General features: G+C 36.0%; 1 pseudogene; it reads right to left on the bottom strand.

The window, feature by feature from the left end:
- Positions 1-6,359: 6,359 nt before the first annotated feature.
- Positions 6,360-6,752, bottom strand: LOC114488975 (annotated as a pseudogene).
- Between the last annotated feature and the right edge of the window lie 8,089 nt (positions 6,753-14,841).

Consider the following 14,841-nt stretch of genomic DNA (forward strand, 5'->3'; position numbering starts at 1 on the left):
TTTTAAAAATATTTTACATTTTATAAAGGTATCATCATATGTTATAATTCTACATGTGTGGAAACATTTTGTGTATTTTGTCAGTAAAATAGAATGTACTAGATTCTTGAATTTAAGAACACAGATCTTACATATTAAGACATCTGGAGATACATGCTATATAAGGACAGGGAGGCTCTAAAGATCTCATCATTTTGACATCACAAAATTGCAATAGACAAGGAGGTTGCTGAAACCTGACCAAGTATAGTGTGTTGCCATAGAGCTCCTGCCCCGTAGGACCTCGCTGGTATGGGACTTCTTCCCCATGTAGTGTAATTTTCATGTGAAGCAACTGCAAATAATGAAAGTCAGGGACTTTGTAGATAATCTGGAAAAGGCAGATTAAATGCAGTGTTTTACATATTACTGAAACATTTTATTGAGCCATCTTCTACTTCTATCAAATCCCTCCTAAACTCCCTTAACAAAACATGTTCCTGTATAGATCTCCCAAGACTTCATGTTTCCTCATCCTAATATGGCAAATTAAACCATTAACTGAAAGAAAAATAATTATGAAGATAGGGCAGCAAGATATATAAAGTTGAATGTCTGTTCATCTTCACTATTTTTCACTTCTCTTATTTCATGAACACAAACCATACCATGGCTTACTTTTCAGGGGGTTTTATAGCAGTGTTTAAAGGCATAATAGGGGCCTGTCATGAGAAGCTAGCTTATTTGATTATGTATGGTTCTCTGGTGGCACTTCCAGCATCCAGTGCTATAATCATTGTTTTGTTCCAATTATTCTAATCCATGACACTTCACAGGAAGTCAAACTCCTCCTAAAATTTGCTGCACCACAACAGTTTCAGCCCCCTTTTCTCTGCCTTCTCTGCTGTTTTTGAGATTGAATGGATTTGAGTTCATAAAAATTTAGGTATCAGGTCTGGATATGCTACTTGCTATTAGGTTGAATCATATGAATTTGATATTTTTGTAGGTGAAAGTGGAGGGAATTGGAAATTCCATATACTTCAACCTAAACAGGCAAGTGTTCTAATCCTCCTCCCTCAACTTTGAGTAAAGACTAAATAGACTTGTTGCAAGATTTAAATGGGATAATGTATTTAAAGCACTTAGAACCTCACTTGGTAAAAAACAGTCAATTTATGATAGCTGTTTAATTATTATTATTATGATCCCTGCTTATATGGAGAAATATTTGGATTGAGAGGATATTGTTAGAGGGAAACACATCTACTCTTTTCACAGATTAGTCTTTCAAGATGGAGATAGATGCTTAATTGGTAAAGGTTCCAAGTCTCCAATCATAATATAGATTGTGGTTTAGACACCAGGAAGTTTATATTTGGGGAGCACTCTATTTATAGAATAAAGGTTGGAGGTACCATGAATTGAAACCCGATTTTCTTTCTTTCAACCCTGCTCCAGCTGGATTCTGACATTAGGCTATCTTTCCTCTTAATTTTTTACTTCTGAGTTTTCATATTTTATGTGATTCATGGATATTTTAATTAAAAAATGAAAGAGACTGCACTGGAGGCTGGTAGTTGTAGGTTGCTTAAAACACAAGATGTTATAGTAATATATCTAAAATAAATGTAAGAACACAATTTAAAATGTTGGGTTTTTTATTACCACAAACATGTAAGTTAAATCAATTCAATTCAATTACTTTATAATCTTGCAAGCACACACATATAAATAAACATCTCTCGTATTGATGGTTTCCCTGAGCGTTCACTTGCTGTCACTTCGCTTGCACAGTTGCTATTAAATTACATTTCAATTTATATCACACACCTGTAGGTTAATGCTTGATATTCTCATTTACGATGTATTCATGTGAAATGTTCCCTTTTCTGACAACTGTTTTAATTTCTTATTTTACCCATTTTCAATTGCAAAAAAGAGAGGCACTTTACAAACAAAGGTAGTAAAAGGTCTACTTTGTTTTAGGATTCTCCAATAAAATGTGTATTATAATGGTGTACAAGAAATACAGAACATTACTACAGTGCTGCTGCTTAATATTTACAGGTGGAATTGAGATGTATTGGTGAAGGAGAACCCATAGCTAAAACAAATGTCTCTGGTGGGACCCCCTGGACTGCAGCAAGCTGTGTATTATGTAAGGGCTGGTTCTGCTGTTAGTTAGAGGTCTCAGCTGGGACAACTGTGCAGATATGGCTGTGGTTCACGGGGTCTCTCACCCTTCAGTAGGTTAGTTTGGGCATATTTACAGAGTGGATGCAACAAAGTACACGGAAGTGTGCAACAGTTCCTGAGGCTTGGGCTTTGAATTGGCACACCATCACTTCTGCTTCTTTTAGTTGGCCAAAGCAAACCATGAGGCCACCTCAGATTTAATAGGAAAATAGACTCCTTGATGGGAATAGCTAAGAAACCTCACTGTAAAAAGAGGTGTTAATAACAATGTCTATATTTTGTAATCTAGAAGCTGGTGATGAGGAACAAGTTTCTGTTAAAGACAGACAGCAGCAGGTTAATCGGAAATCTTCATAACATCAGTGATCTCCATAACCTAGCATTTAGTATCATTAGGGCCTGGATGTGGTAATAGTGGTAGCAGCAGCCATGACCTGAGAAAATTAGAGTAATGCAGAATTCAAGAGTACTTGTTCCACTCCTAAAAGAGATGTAAGCTCCTTGATGCCAGTCTTGGTAATTTTTTTAATTTGACATCAAAAGCAAAAGCAATAAAGCAAAAATTAAACAAGTAGGACTAAACCACAACCAAAAGCTTCCACACAGCAATCATCAACAAAATGAAACTAATTGCAAATCGTATATTGGTTAAGGGTTAATATTAAACATGTATAAGGAACTCAATAGCAAAAACAATCAAACAAACAATTCAAATAAGAATGGGCAGAATAACTGAATAGACATTTTTACGAAGAAGTCATGCAAATGGAAAACAGGTACATAGAAAGGTTCACAATAACACGGATCATCAGGACAATGCCAGTTAGAATGGGTTTCATCAAGAAAACAAGAGATCAGTTTTGGCAAGGATGCGAAGAAAAGGCAGCCCTCGCACAGTACTGGTGGAAATGTAAACTAGTGTAGCCACTATGGAAAGCAGTATGGAGCTTCCTCAAAAAATTGAAACTTGAACTACCATTAATCCCACTTCTGGGTATATCACCAAAGGAAATGAAAAGATATTGAAGAGATCTCTGTGTCCTCTGTTCATTGCAACATTATTCACAATAGCCGAGATGTGGAAATAACCTGTGTCCATTAATGGGTAGATGGATGATGTGCTATATATGTCATGGGATTGATAATGAAAGACATGACATTAAAATAATCTAAATAATTGCTATTCTGTTGGTTTATAAGCATATTGATCTCCCTAGGACATCTCAAGGTATAAATATATGTCTATATCTATACCTATATCATCTATATTATCTATATCTATATCTTCAGAGAACAGAAAAATCCTGCCCTTTGTGACAGCATGAATAAACCGTGAGGTCATTAGCTAGGTGAAACAAGCCAGATACATAAAAAAAAGTACTGCATTGCATCACTTACATGTAAGGGGCTAGAGACTGGGAGAATTAGGGGTGGATTGGTAAAAAACACTTTTTCAGCTATAAGGACATCTTAATATAGAAAACATTTTTGTAGAACTACTATGCCTTGAGTTTTATATACACTAAGCAAATCCTGAAATACAGTATTTAATACATGTTAATTGGTATGACAGTTGAAAATTGAAAAATACAAATGAAATTTCCCTGTTAATTTCAAATCAAAGGGGTGTTAATAATAAATCAGTGATTCCAAATTAATGTTCTGGAAATTAAAACAGAATCTATTCAGTAGAAAGCAGCATGCAGCTACCTTATGTTTTTAAGAAATGTGAATCATCTTAGCTATTTAATTCATCCTTTGTGTACCATACCATGGTGATAAGAGGCTAGGGGGTACTTCTCTCAGGAGACACACATAGAATTCTAATAGTATTAGAAAAATTCTGGGCATCATTTGTGAAGTATAAAATGGAGTTATTTCAGATGAACACTATCAGATTTGATGAAAAGTTTGGGCAATAGCCCCTATGAGATAAAGCAAATGAAACTGAGCTTCTGTGACCTACAGGAAAAAAAAAGGATGATTTTGGATTTACTAGGATACTTGAGTATATGAAATGGCCCTTAACAATAGATGAGAAGCGGGTCTCCTTTTCCTAGACACAAGAGTAAAAGGGCTCTAATTAGATTATAAATCAGAGAGACAGTCTATCCTATAATAGTTATAAGACCCTAGAAAGAATTATTTTAAGGATAATAGTAGAATCTGCTTCTCTGAATGGGGAGAGTCTATTTTAATGGTAGTTGGAATAGCTCAGGCTGAGTGATGATTCAGCTGACCTCCCCATGAACACTTTCACCCTGCGACTTGGTACACAGGCTTCAGTGCCATATTTCAAAGGCAAATTTAAAATGGATCGCTATACTTCTGAAGGGAAATGGGATCTATACAGCTGATTCCAAACCAGTCTCTCCCAATAATAACTGAATTGTTTTAAGATGACAGAAAAATAAACAAAAAAGAAAAAAGTTTCACCACGGCCAAATCACTAAAAGATGGAATGTTATCATCTTGCAAGAATTTAAATGCTAACATCTTGCAATAGCTTTGGAAACCAAAGAGCACAAAGGAGTATAGACTGTCAGTGATTTGGTGTATTCACACTCTCATAGAATCATTCCAAAGAATGGCTGTTAATCAAAAAAGAAAATTGCATTTACCATGAAGCCATCTTATAAATATGCCTTCACATAATGGTCACACTTATCGATAATAATCAAAGGGAGTTTGACTTACCAGTTTGATGTCCTGTATTCTCTGGTATGTTGTGTATAAAAAGGAAAAATAGCATTACATTGTATCCTGAAAAAAAAAAAGAGTTGAATCAATCTAATATTGAGGAAACAAACAAACAACAATAACAACAACAACAAAATAAAAACAAAACTAACAGAAATTCTGTAAGACAACTGTCCTGTATGCATAAAATATTTCAGTGGCACCAAAGACAAAGAGGGTTAGGGAGCTTTTTTCTTTTTTTCCTTCCTTTCCTTTCTTTCCTTTCCTTCCTTCTTTCCTTCCTTCCTTCCTTCCTTCCTTCCTTCCTTCCTTCCTTCCTTCCTTCCTTCCTTCCTTCTTTCCTTCCTTGACTAAGGAGCCATGACAACTAAATGCAATGCATAATCCTTAATTGGATCCTGAATTGAAACAAACAAGCCAAAAATAATAATGGATATTATTGTACCTATAGCAGAAGAATTTTAATACAGACTGTAATTTAGCTATTACTATTATATTGATATTAAATTACTTCTGTCTGTGTGTGTGTGTGAGATAATGTAAGAGGAAGAATTTTTTTTCTTTCATAACTGAGGATAAGTACACAGACATTTCAATTGGTATGTACACAATTCTTAACATACATACCAAAACCCTAAAAAGTCATGTAGTTGTGATTCTTTTCTAAACAGTTATTCCAGTGGCCTTCCAGCTTAAAATTTGGAGGCTAATTTTCCTTAATACAATATCAAGTACCAATATCTTCAAGTGTTGATATACTGTTACATCAGAGTCCCACTGACTTACAATTTAGTATCACGTATATTACATAATCAAATTTTCAATCTTCAAGCCTGTTAACAAAGTTACAGAAGGGGAGGGGTTGTCAAGGAATATGTATGAAGGACAAATGGACAAAGCCAAAGAAGGGCAGGATCAAGGTTGGGAGGTGGGGATGGGTGGGGCAGGGGGACTGGTGGGAGGAAATGGAGACATCTGTACTTAAACAACAATAAAAAAAATAGATTTGCACAACATCAGGTTGAATGTAGGATTATTACGTTGCATGTTTAATAAATGAAAATATATTATTTAAAAACCCCTACAACATTACTAGGAAAACTGGACTATCATACCAAAGATGTTGCACAAAATGCTGACAGGGAGAGCCAGGATCAACGAGTGGTTTTCTTTAGGGAACAATTCTACCAAAAACATGAGAATAGAAGTAATTTAAAATGTTCAAGACATAGGAAATGCACGACCAGCTCCAAATCGTCACTTGGTCTGCCTTGTGTTATAGGACATACAAACTGCCTCCGTCTATGGACTGCTAAGCTGACACTCAAGCCAGTCAAAGCCCCTCATATTCAGTATCCCACTATTTGCTGGTTCTTCCAAAAAATAAACCAACAAATGAGTTTACCTCTTAAAAAAGTATTTACACTTAAAAAATGGGGTGAGGTGGAATTTTCTCCATCTTAAAAGAATTTCTAGAGCTATTAAAAACTTGCATTTACAAAGTAGTTGATAAAAATATTCCTCAGGGTTGCCCAGGAAGGGAGACGGGGACCACTGATAAGATGGGGTATACAACATTGATCAGACTTGGCTTCTTTCTCTCATGCTTCATGCAAGGCTGAACTCTCCTCGTTTTTTAGCTTCTCCATTTTCTGAAGGTAGATCTTCTTAGGTCCTGTCTTCATCCCGTTTTCCCTTTGCTCTCCTTTTCCCTTTTGTGTGCACTTTTTTGCCTGCAAATTTATCCTTGCCTGCCAACTTTTTGGACTTCATTTTTACCTTTGCAGAACAGGTGTAGCTGACAATCTCACCAATCTCCTCTTGGGCTCCCCCTTCCCCAACTTTTTGGCAGAGCTGACCTTCTTCTTGGGCATCCTGAGGGCAGGATGGGGCAGGCAGGTAGGACCCCACAGGGTGCCTGCCAGGTTGGTAGCCTACCCCCACCCCTGCCCTTGTCCACCTCCTATGGGCTCCCCCACCACACCCCCAAAAGAATGTTCTTATTCTAAAATATTTAGAAACTCTCATACACACACCCACCCATACACAAGTCTGAAAGTTGCAGAAGATATGGCAAAATAGTAATTGGTTCATCTCAGTATATACAAACATTTCTTGCATTGTTGTAAGAATTTTTCTAGACCTAACATTCCTAAAATAAAAAGAATTATTAAAAATGTAAATATTAAATATTAAGTCTCAAATGTTAAAAAGACTTAGATTATATATCAAAGCCACAAAGGTAAATATTAAAAAGAAGAAAAATATTAAAAATTAAAAAGACTTACATTATGCATTAAAATCACAAAGGTAACCTCAATTATTTCCAGAGAACAGAAATATAAAATCTTGAAATATTATTGACTCATTAAATATTATATGGTAAAATTATGACATGAAAGACTCTTCTGTAAAAGCTGTGCATATGATATAATCTTGACAAGGATACATTCATATATCTATGTGTATGTGTGTGTGTAAGTAAGATGGAGGATATGTACATCATAACACCATTGGTAGTTATTGCTGGATGGTTGAAATGCTCATATATTTTTAAAATTTAATTTTGATGATTCTTTACATTTTCCAAACATTCTACTGTGGACAAATTCACTATTGTCTTAGTGAAGAAAAACAGAAATACAGTTTAAAAATAGACAACTTAAAAGTATGTATACACTTGGATTATTTTCTGCAAAAGTTAATCATGAAGCTTTTTCTATTTTTAATATTAACATACTCTACTATGCAATTCATCATCATGTTACTTGACACTGAAATGATTTATTTATGGCTTTACAGCTCCTCCCTTAATGTCATATGGCTGTAAGTGCAAGCTCCTTAATTTCTCTTATTGACTGCCTTCCACATATACACTGCTTATCTTGGAATGTCTTCCAGTGTGTTCACAGATTTCTAGTAAATGTTTCCACTGAAAAGAATAGAAAATACTGTTTGGCAATACATACAGTCACACAGAAATATCTGAGACAGTGGGGATTGTGGTGCATATGAGGATTGTCTTTGGGATGGGACAAGTTTGAATTCCATATCAATCAGTTAATAACTTTTGCATCTGGCTGCTTTCTTAGCTTTTCAGCTACTCTATCTTTTCATTGATTTCATGATTCACTAGAAGAATTAAGTGAGAAATTTGATAAAGTATGAACTTAGCAATTGTCAGCTGTTTTCCCCTCTGTAAAACATGTCCACTACCAATATAGGAGAGACGGCGATCCTTCCATTTTTAAAATCCTCAGTGACAAGATTCATAATCCTTCTCTTAAAGATTTAAAGTGTCACATGAGAAAGGTAACAAATCATTAGCTCAGTTATTTAAATATTCACCTTTGAAAATTTGGTGAAAAAAAGAAAACTTCTAGAGAGTAAGAAATGTAGGGAATCGTGGGGAACGGTGCTGTGGGAAACCCTAATTTAGGGGGACCTCTTTCCCCTTCAACAGTTTAAATTCAAACATAATTGGACCAGATTTTTGGAAAACATCTGTTCAGGACTGAACAGTAAGAAAATTTATGTCTTATCTCAAAGACTGTTTGAGAATAAGACTAGTATCTTTATCTTAGACAGTTATTTTCAGTAATGATTTTTCTCTGACTTCCTCTAGTGTATGATTTTGTGAGATCATTTTTTCCTGTAAAGTTTCTTTTGAGAGTTCTCAAACATTAACCCAGAAGAGAATTGAGTGTAATATTCTCTAGTAATAATATTGACATACTGACTATGTTCATTCTTTCCCTTATTTTTCTTGATTCAAATTTCAAATCTGATTCTGTTGTATGACTGTGGATTATTGAACCAGAATGGATACAAAAGGAGAGATTTTAATGAAGAAAAGGACCTGTAAAAGAGCCTTTTGTCACATCAGAAACTTTCTAGAAATTCAAGAAGTGATTAATCAGCTTTTTGGAGTATTGGGAGTACAGACCTTAGGTCACAATTGCTCTTTATCTTGTGACAAAATTCATGTCACTTCTCTCTTGTGAATATATTTCTGGCTTAAAAATTGATAAGTAGATGATCTGTGTCTAAAATTTTGATAATAGTTTGGTGATTGTCTCAGCTTTTAGTACTTATTTGCATTCTGAGTCCAAATTCGTTTAGTTCAAATTTGCATTCCGAGTTTTCATAGAAATGCTTAGTGAGAAGTTAAAACTATCCTTTTAAAAATAACCTTTTTATTTTAGAATAGTTTTACATGTACAGGGAAGTTGCAAAGATAATAGATAATTACTGTATTTCCTTTATGCAGATTCCCCTATGTTAATGTCTTGTATTACCATGATGTATTTGTCACAACAAAGAAACCAGCATTTGTACATTTTTATTAATTAGACTCCAGACTCTATTAGGATTTCACAAGTTTTATCACTAATGTAAAAAAAAATCTTTCTTATAATCATGGCTCTTAAAACACAGAATGTAGTATCTGTTAAATCTATAATTTGAACCTTGTAATGAACCAACATGAAATGTTTTGAAAGTTTTATCTCCGAACTTTGATTATGAGCCTTAGGCTTCTTTTTGCCACATTCTAGACCCCATATGTAAATCTCCTTTCTTTTTCTATGTATTATAACAAAGCTCCAAGCAAAAAGTTCTAAAGTATATATTATTCTCTTCTCATAATTCCCTTAAGAACTGATGGTGAGGTGGCCCTGTGTCCATCAGCCTCAGCACTGAAGTTCAATAGCTGCTAAGCAATTAATAAAATAGTCAGTGTCTGTATCTCCAGGCAAGTGTAGACACACTTTTTGCATAGTTGTCTCTGGTTCTGAATCTGTGAGTGGCATTTCTCCTGCAAGTAGACCTTAATTTGTAAATAGCAGAGAGGAGCATTAACAATGACTAACTCATAACAGTGATTCAGAGCTGGTGTTTGTATCAAAGTTTGCATAATTACATTAGCTAGCTGGCAGACATGTAGAAGTCCATAAAGTACTTTCATATACATAATATTGGTTTCTCACAATGACACTCAGAGTTATTTTATTGTTATTGTTATTAAAGGCTCTGAGAAATTAAATAACTTTTCCAAGATCATACAGTCAAGATTAGACATCAGATCTTTTCTATCACCAAAGTCCTTGTAGTTTCTACTCTGTTGCCCATCTGAGAAAGAGAATGTATAACTCCTGAATTGATCTCCCACTCCCTTTCTGGAAGAAAAACAATCACTTCAGTTCCATAATGTTTCCTCCTAACCAGGGTCTTCTCAAGACACAAGAGTTCAAGTGCTGTGAACTGGGTTATTACAAAATTAAGCTACTCAAAGCAGATTCTTTCCTTATACCCTTCTGCCTAAGAATTTTGGCTATACCAAGCTTTGCCCATGGGGTCCCACCTTGACTCTGTCATAAGAGCCTTTCTCTGAGGCCCCAGACCCTAGACAGGCGCACATTCACCATGAAGACCTCTTATGAACTTGAATTAGCGCTATCAGTCTTCCTGTGCTTGTCGATAGACTCAGCAGAGGGTCCCCGAGATCTCTGGCTTCTATCAACTAAGTGACTCTGTCTTCCTCACATCTTACTACCCATACCCTCCCCCCAACTGTTGGAAACAACTGTTAGTTTTGTTATTTTCTCGAATATGCTCCCCCTTTGTCCATTTGACATGCTCCTTTTGGTTTACATCTTTCCTGACTATTCCAACCCCTTTGGCTGAGGATCTCAGCTCCCCACAGATTTTTTAAGTCTCCTTTCTTTGACAACCTTTTTGGAAGGTTATCATCCAGCTGTCACTGTAGCATTTTTTTTTTGTGGACACAGTCTGGTTTATGTGCCAAATGTACCAGTTTCGTCCCTCAGCCCTGCAAGACCAGCACAGCCAGTGCAATCTCAATGCAGCTCGGCTGTACCATCTCCATTAAAAATCCACACCTAGGTGTTGTCAGCAGCGTTACTTACTAAATCCATTTTTATTAAAAATAAATATGAAACACTCAACAACATTTATTTAAGTCAAACAGTATGAACATTTTAGGGCTCTCTCTATAGTGGGTTTCCAGGGGGTATTAGCATTTTCACTGTTTCCAGTCATATATGAGTGGATTTATTTTACTGCACCCAGATTGGTAATGTAAATTAATTTTTAAATGTTTCCTTATGCCAACTGTGTTCCCTCCATGGCTCAAAAGCAGTTGTGTGTGTTGAACCACACAGGAAGAGACCACACAGGGCTGCCCCGCATTCATCTTCTTCGACTGTGGGATGACTCTAATCTCTCAGAGCATCTTCTCGTTAGAATCTGCCCTTCTGCCAACACTTCCCCATGACAACACTTACTGCACTGTCTGGCTGGGTTTGTATTTTGGACTCTGCTCTGCATGTGCTTGCAGATAGCTCTCAGCTCCTGGTGCTCATCTCTGCAAAAGTGTCCTGATTAATTCCTTTACTCATCCTGTTGGATTGCAGTTTGGGCTTGGAAGCCTGGACTCAAGCTTCCCTTTTACAGTAAGATGAATCACTTCTTACCCTCACTACCTTTTCTCACTCTGCTCTGTGCCTAGAGAAGCTAATAATCTTGCATTGATTTAAACAACTCCCTTGACTTGTTGCTTTAGTTTGATGTAAGCAAGAGGGAACACTGACAGAGTATCAGAGGAAGGAAGGAAAATGCAGGTGAAGGGTGAATTCTTCTGGCTGCCCCACTGCTCCTTTTGGCCAGCTCCATGTAGGTTAGCGGCACCTCAGTTCAAGTCCACAGCCCCTCTCAGGCTGTCCTGTCCGTACAGCTATGTCTTTTTTTTTTTTTTAATATTTTATTTATTTATTTTTAGAGAGGGAAGGGAGGGAGGGAGGGAGGGAGAGAGAGAGAGAGAGAGAGAGAGAGAGAGAGAGAGAGAGAGAGAGAGAGAGAGAGAGAAACAGAGAGAGAAACATCAATGTATGGTTGCTGGGGGTTATGGCCTGCAACCCAGGAATGTACCCTGGCTGGGAATCGAACCTGGGACACTTTGGTTCCCAGCCCGCGCTCAGTCCACTGAGCTACGCCAGCCAGGGCAGCTATGTCTTTTGAGTTTCAGTAACTGCTCTCTTCCTTTGAACTTCAGGTAGGTAACCTGTCCCTACAGTCACTAGTCGCAAGGTACAACATTTTTGCCTCAGCCCTGTTCATATCATGTAATTTATCTGTGTATTAATATCCTCTCTAATAATCTGTTAGAGCATGTTACATTTTTATGTCAGGATTATCATTCATACAAAGGAAACTTCAATGATGACAGAAGGATATTATTTCATGGGCACACTAGGCACCTAGAGAATATTTCTTTGGATTTTCATAACATGGTACTTGATTTATATCTGATGTTACTCCTCATAATTGGCCTTCACTCTTTAGTATACTGAATTTTTCACACCCTAAGATGCACCTAGGTTTTAGAGGAAGAAAATAGGAAAAAAATTTTTGAAGCAAAAAATGTGGTAAAATATTTAATAACATAGGCACACCCCCACAGCAAGCCAGGTAAGCTACATTCGGACTGTAAGACATACCCCCATTTTCCTCCCAAATCTGGGTGGGGGGGGGGAGTGCATTTATAGTCTGAAAAATATGGCATTTGACTAGGCCATGACTACAAACTCAGTCTAATATGTGTTTATGTCCATGTCTCAATACCAGGGAAACATTTGTTTTAGGCTTCAAATATGAATTATCTTTTGAGCTTTGTCCCCCCAAACTAGGACTTAACTGATATAGTTTAACTCTAACCCAGAAAAGGATATCCACTGGTAAGTTCCAGTTCTACTCAGGGATAAAATTTATATATAATAGAATCTCAATTTTTTACACACTGGGGTTTGGGGTAAGTTATCTAATGAATGTTCAGAATACAGACATACCTCATTTTGTTGTGCTGTGCTTTGTTGTGCCTTGCATATATGGCATTCTTTACAAAATGAAGGTAAGACCACCATCAGCAAAAAGATTATGACTCAATGAATGCTCAGATAATGGTCAGCATTTGTTTTTTAGCAATCAAGTTTCTTTGTAATGAAGGTGTGTACATTGTTTTGTTTTGTTTCAATACATAATGCTACTGCATATGTAATAGAACAGTATAGCATACACAGGACTGTTATTTACACTGTAAAACCAAAAAGTTTGTGTGACTTGCTTTATTCCAATGATCTAGAACCAAACCCACAATATCTCCAATGTAAACTTGTATTTTTTCTTGGAAAATTCTTTGATAAGGACCAGTGTGTTAGATCTTTATCTTGAAAATACCTTCCTGAAATAGGATGTTAAGGAAATGTGATAATCACAGAATCCTAATCCTATCAACTCCCTTGGGCCTACTATTTGTCAATGGCTGCTAAAAAGATGTGTCTCAGACAAGCCTCAAAGAGGATCTGAATATAATTATTGTATTTCCTTTTACTCAAAATGTGTTAAGGTATAGATTCTGAGATCTGTCTTTGAGCTCATATACTATTTTCTGCTTCTGAGATACTATATTGGTATCTAGTGAAGATGCAAGAGCCTCAGTTGCCCAGCTAAATTAGTAGGAACCTGGTCCACTCACACTTGCTTTAGAGTATACTAGGGACTATAAAACTAAGCAATAGTATTTTAGACACTTTAGCTATTTCTGTGGTTAGGCTCTACTTGGAGTCTTCAAAATTGACTATTAAAGGAAGACAACTCCAAAATTTGAAACAAGAGTGGTATCTCTGGAGTATTTGCCATTTTTAATAGTTAACCAAGGGAAGGTGTGTGATGTGTGGTGTTTCGCTGAATTCAGGATTATGGATTTCAGGTTAAGTAAGATTAGAGAATTGGATTTCTACAAGTTGAGCTGGTTAAAAAAATTTTAGGGCACTTCTAGCCTTTTGTAGACTCTTGTAGACTCGCTCTATAATTACATGAGGATAGATAGCATCGGGAAGTTCATGGGACTTAGGTTTTCCAAAGCATTTTTAGATATAGGCCTAGTTTCAAGAGAAAGAGTGCTCTGAAAAGTTTTACCTCTGTCTCTCTCTCTTTCTCTCTCCTTATACACAGACATACATTTTATTTTTGAGAAAATTACCTGAAAAATAAAATGGTATATGAAACATGTGACATAAGCAGGAGATAAAGGAAGAAAACAAATAGTCAATAATTAAAACCAAATATTCAACATTATTTATAACCAAGGTGGTGAAAATAAAAACACAGATAAAGAATTGATAGAGGTAAAAGCACAATGTAATATCCCATGCTTGCTAGGAAACATATTTTCCTAAGAACTATTAAATGTTAGGTAATCATTGCAAAAGCAATATACATAAAATTTAAAATTTTGACATAATATTGATAGTTTCTCCTGTAGGAATTTATCCTAGGGAAACATTATGGATGTACACAAAAATTTATGACAGAGATATGAATTAGAGTAGCACATATCGGGATAAATATTAAATTTTCATTAATAGGGATTTGGGAAACAATATTCTTATACCGTATACCATTAAAATTATGTTTTAAAATCATATTAAACATTTTAAAGTTAAGTTGGACCTCATTAAAATTAAAAACTTTTGTTCTTTAAAACATGGTATTAAGAGAATCAGAAGACAAGCAGAAATGTGATAGAAAATGTTTGCAAAACAAAAACCTAACAAAGGACTTGTATACAAAATGTAAAAGGAAATCTTGGAGATTCTAGATGGTGGAGGAGTACATGGAAGCTATCCTTAATCAGCCCCCCCACCCCCACCCCCACCAGGACCTAACTGGAATTACAACTAAAACATAGAACAATAAACCTGAATAACCAACTGAGGACTAGTTAAACAGTAGAACAGAAATCTTATAACCAAGGATTTACAGAAGGAGCCACATCAAGACTCATAGAAAGAACAGAAATACAAAAGGGGCTGGCCCTGCTGCCAGGAGTGTTAGCTGAGATCCTGGAGGAATATCTGAGATGCAAATGTTCTCCCTGAGAAGTAT

This window comes from Phyllostomus discolor, chromosome 3, assembly GCF_004126475.2.
Source record: "Phyllostomus discolor isolate MPI-MPIP mPhyDis1 chromosome 3, mPhyDis1.pri.v3, whole genome shotgun sequence".
Taxonomy (NCBI): Eukaryota; Metazoa; Chordata; class Mammalia; order Chiroptera; family Phyllostomidae; genus Phyllostomus; species Phyllostomus discolor.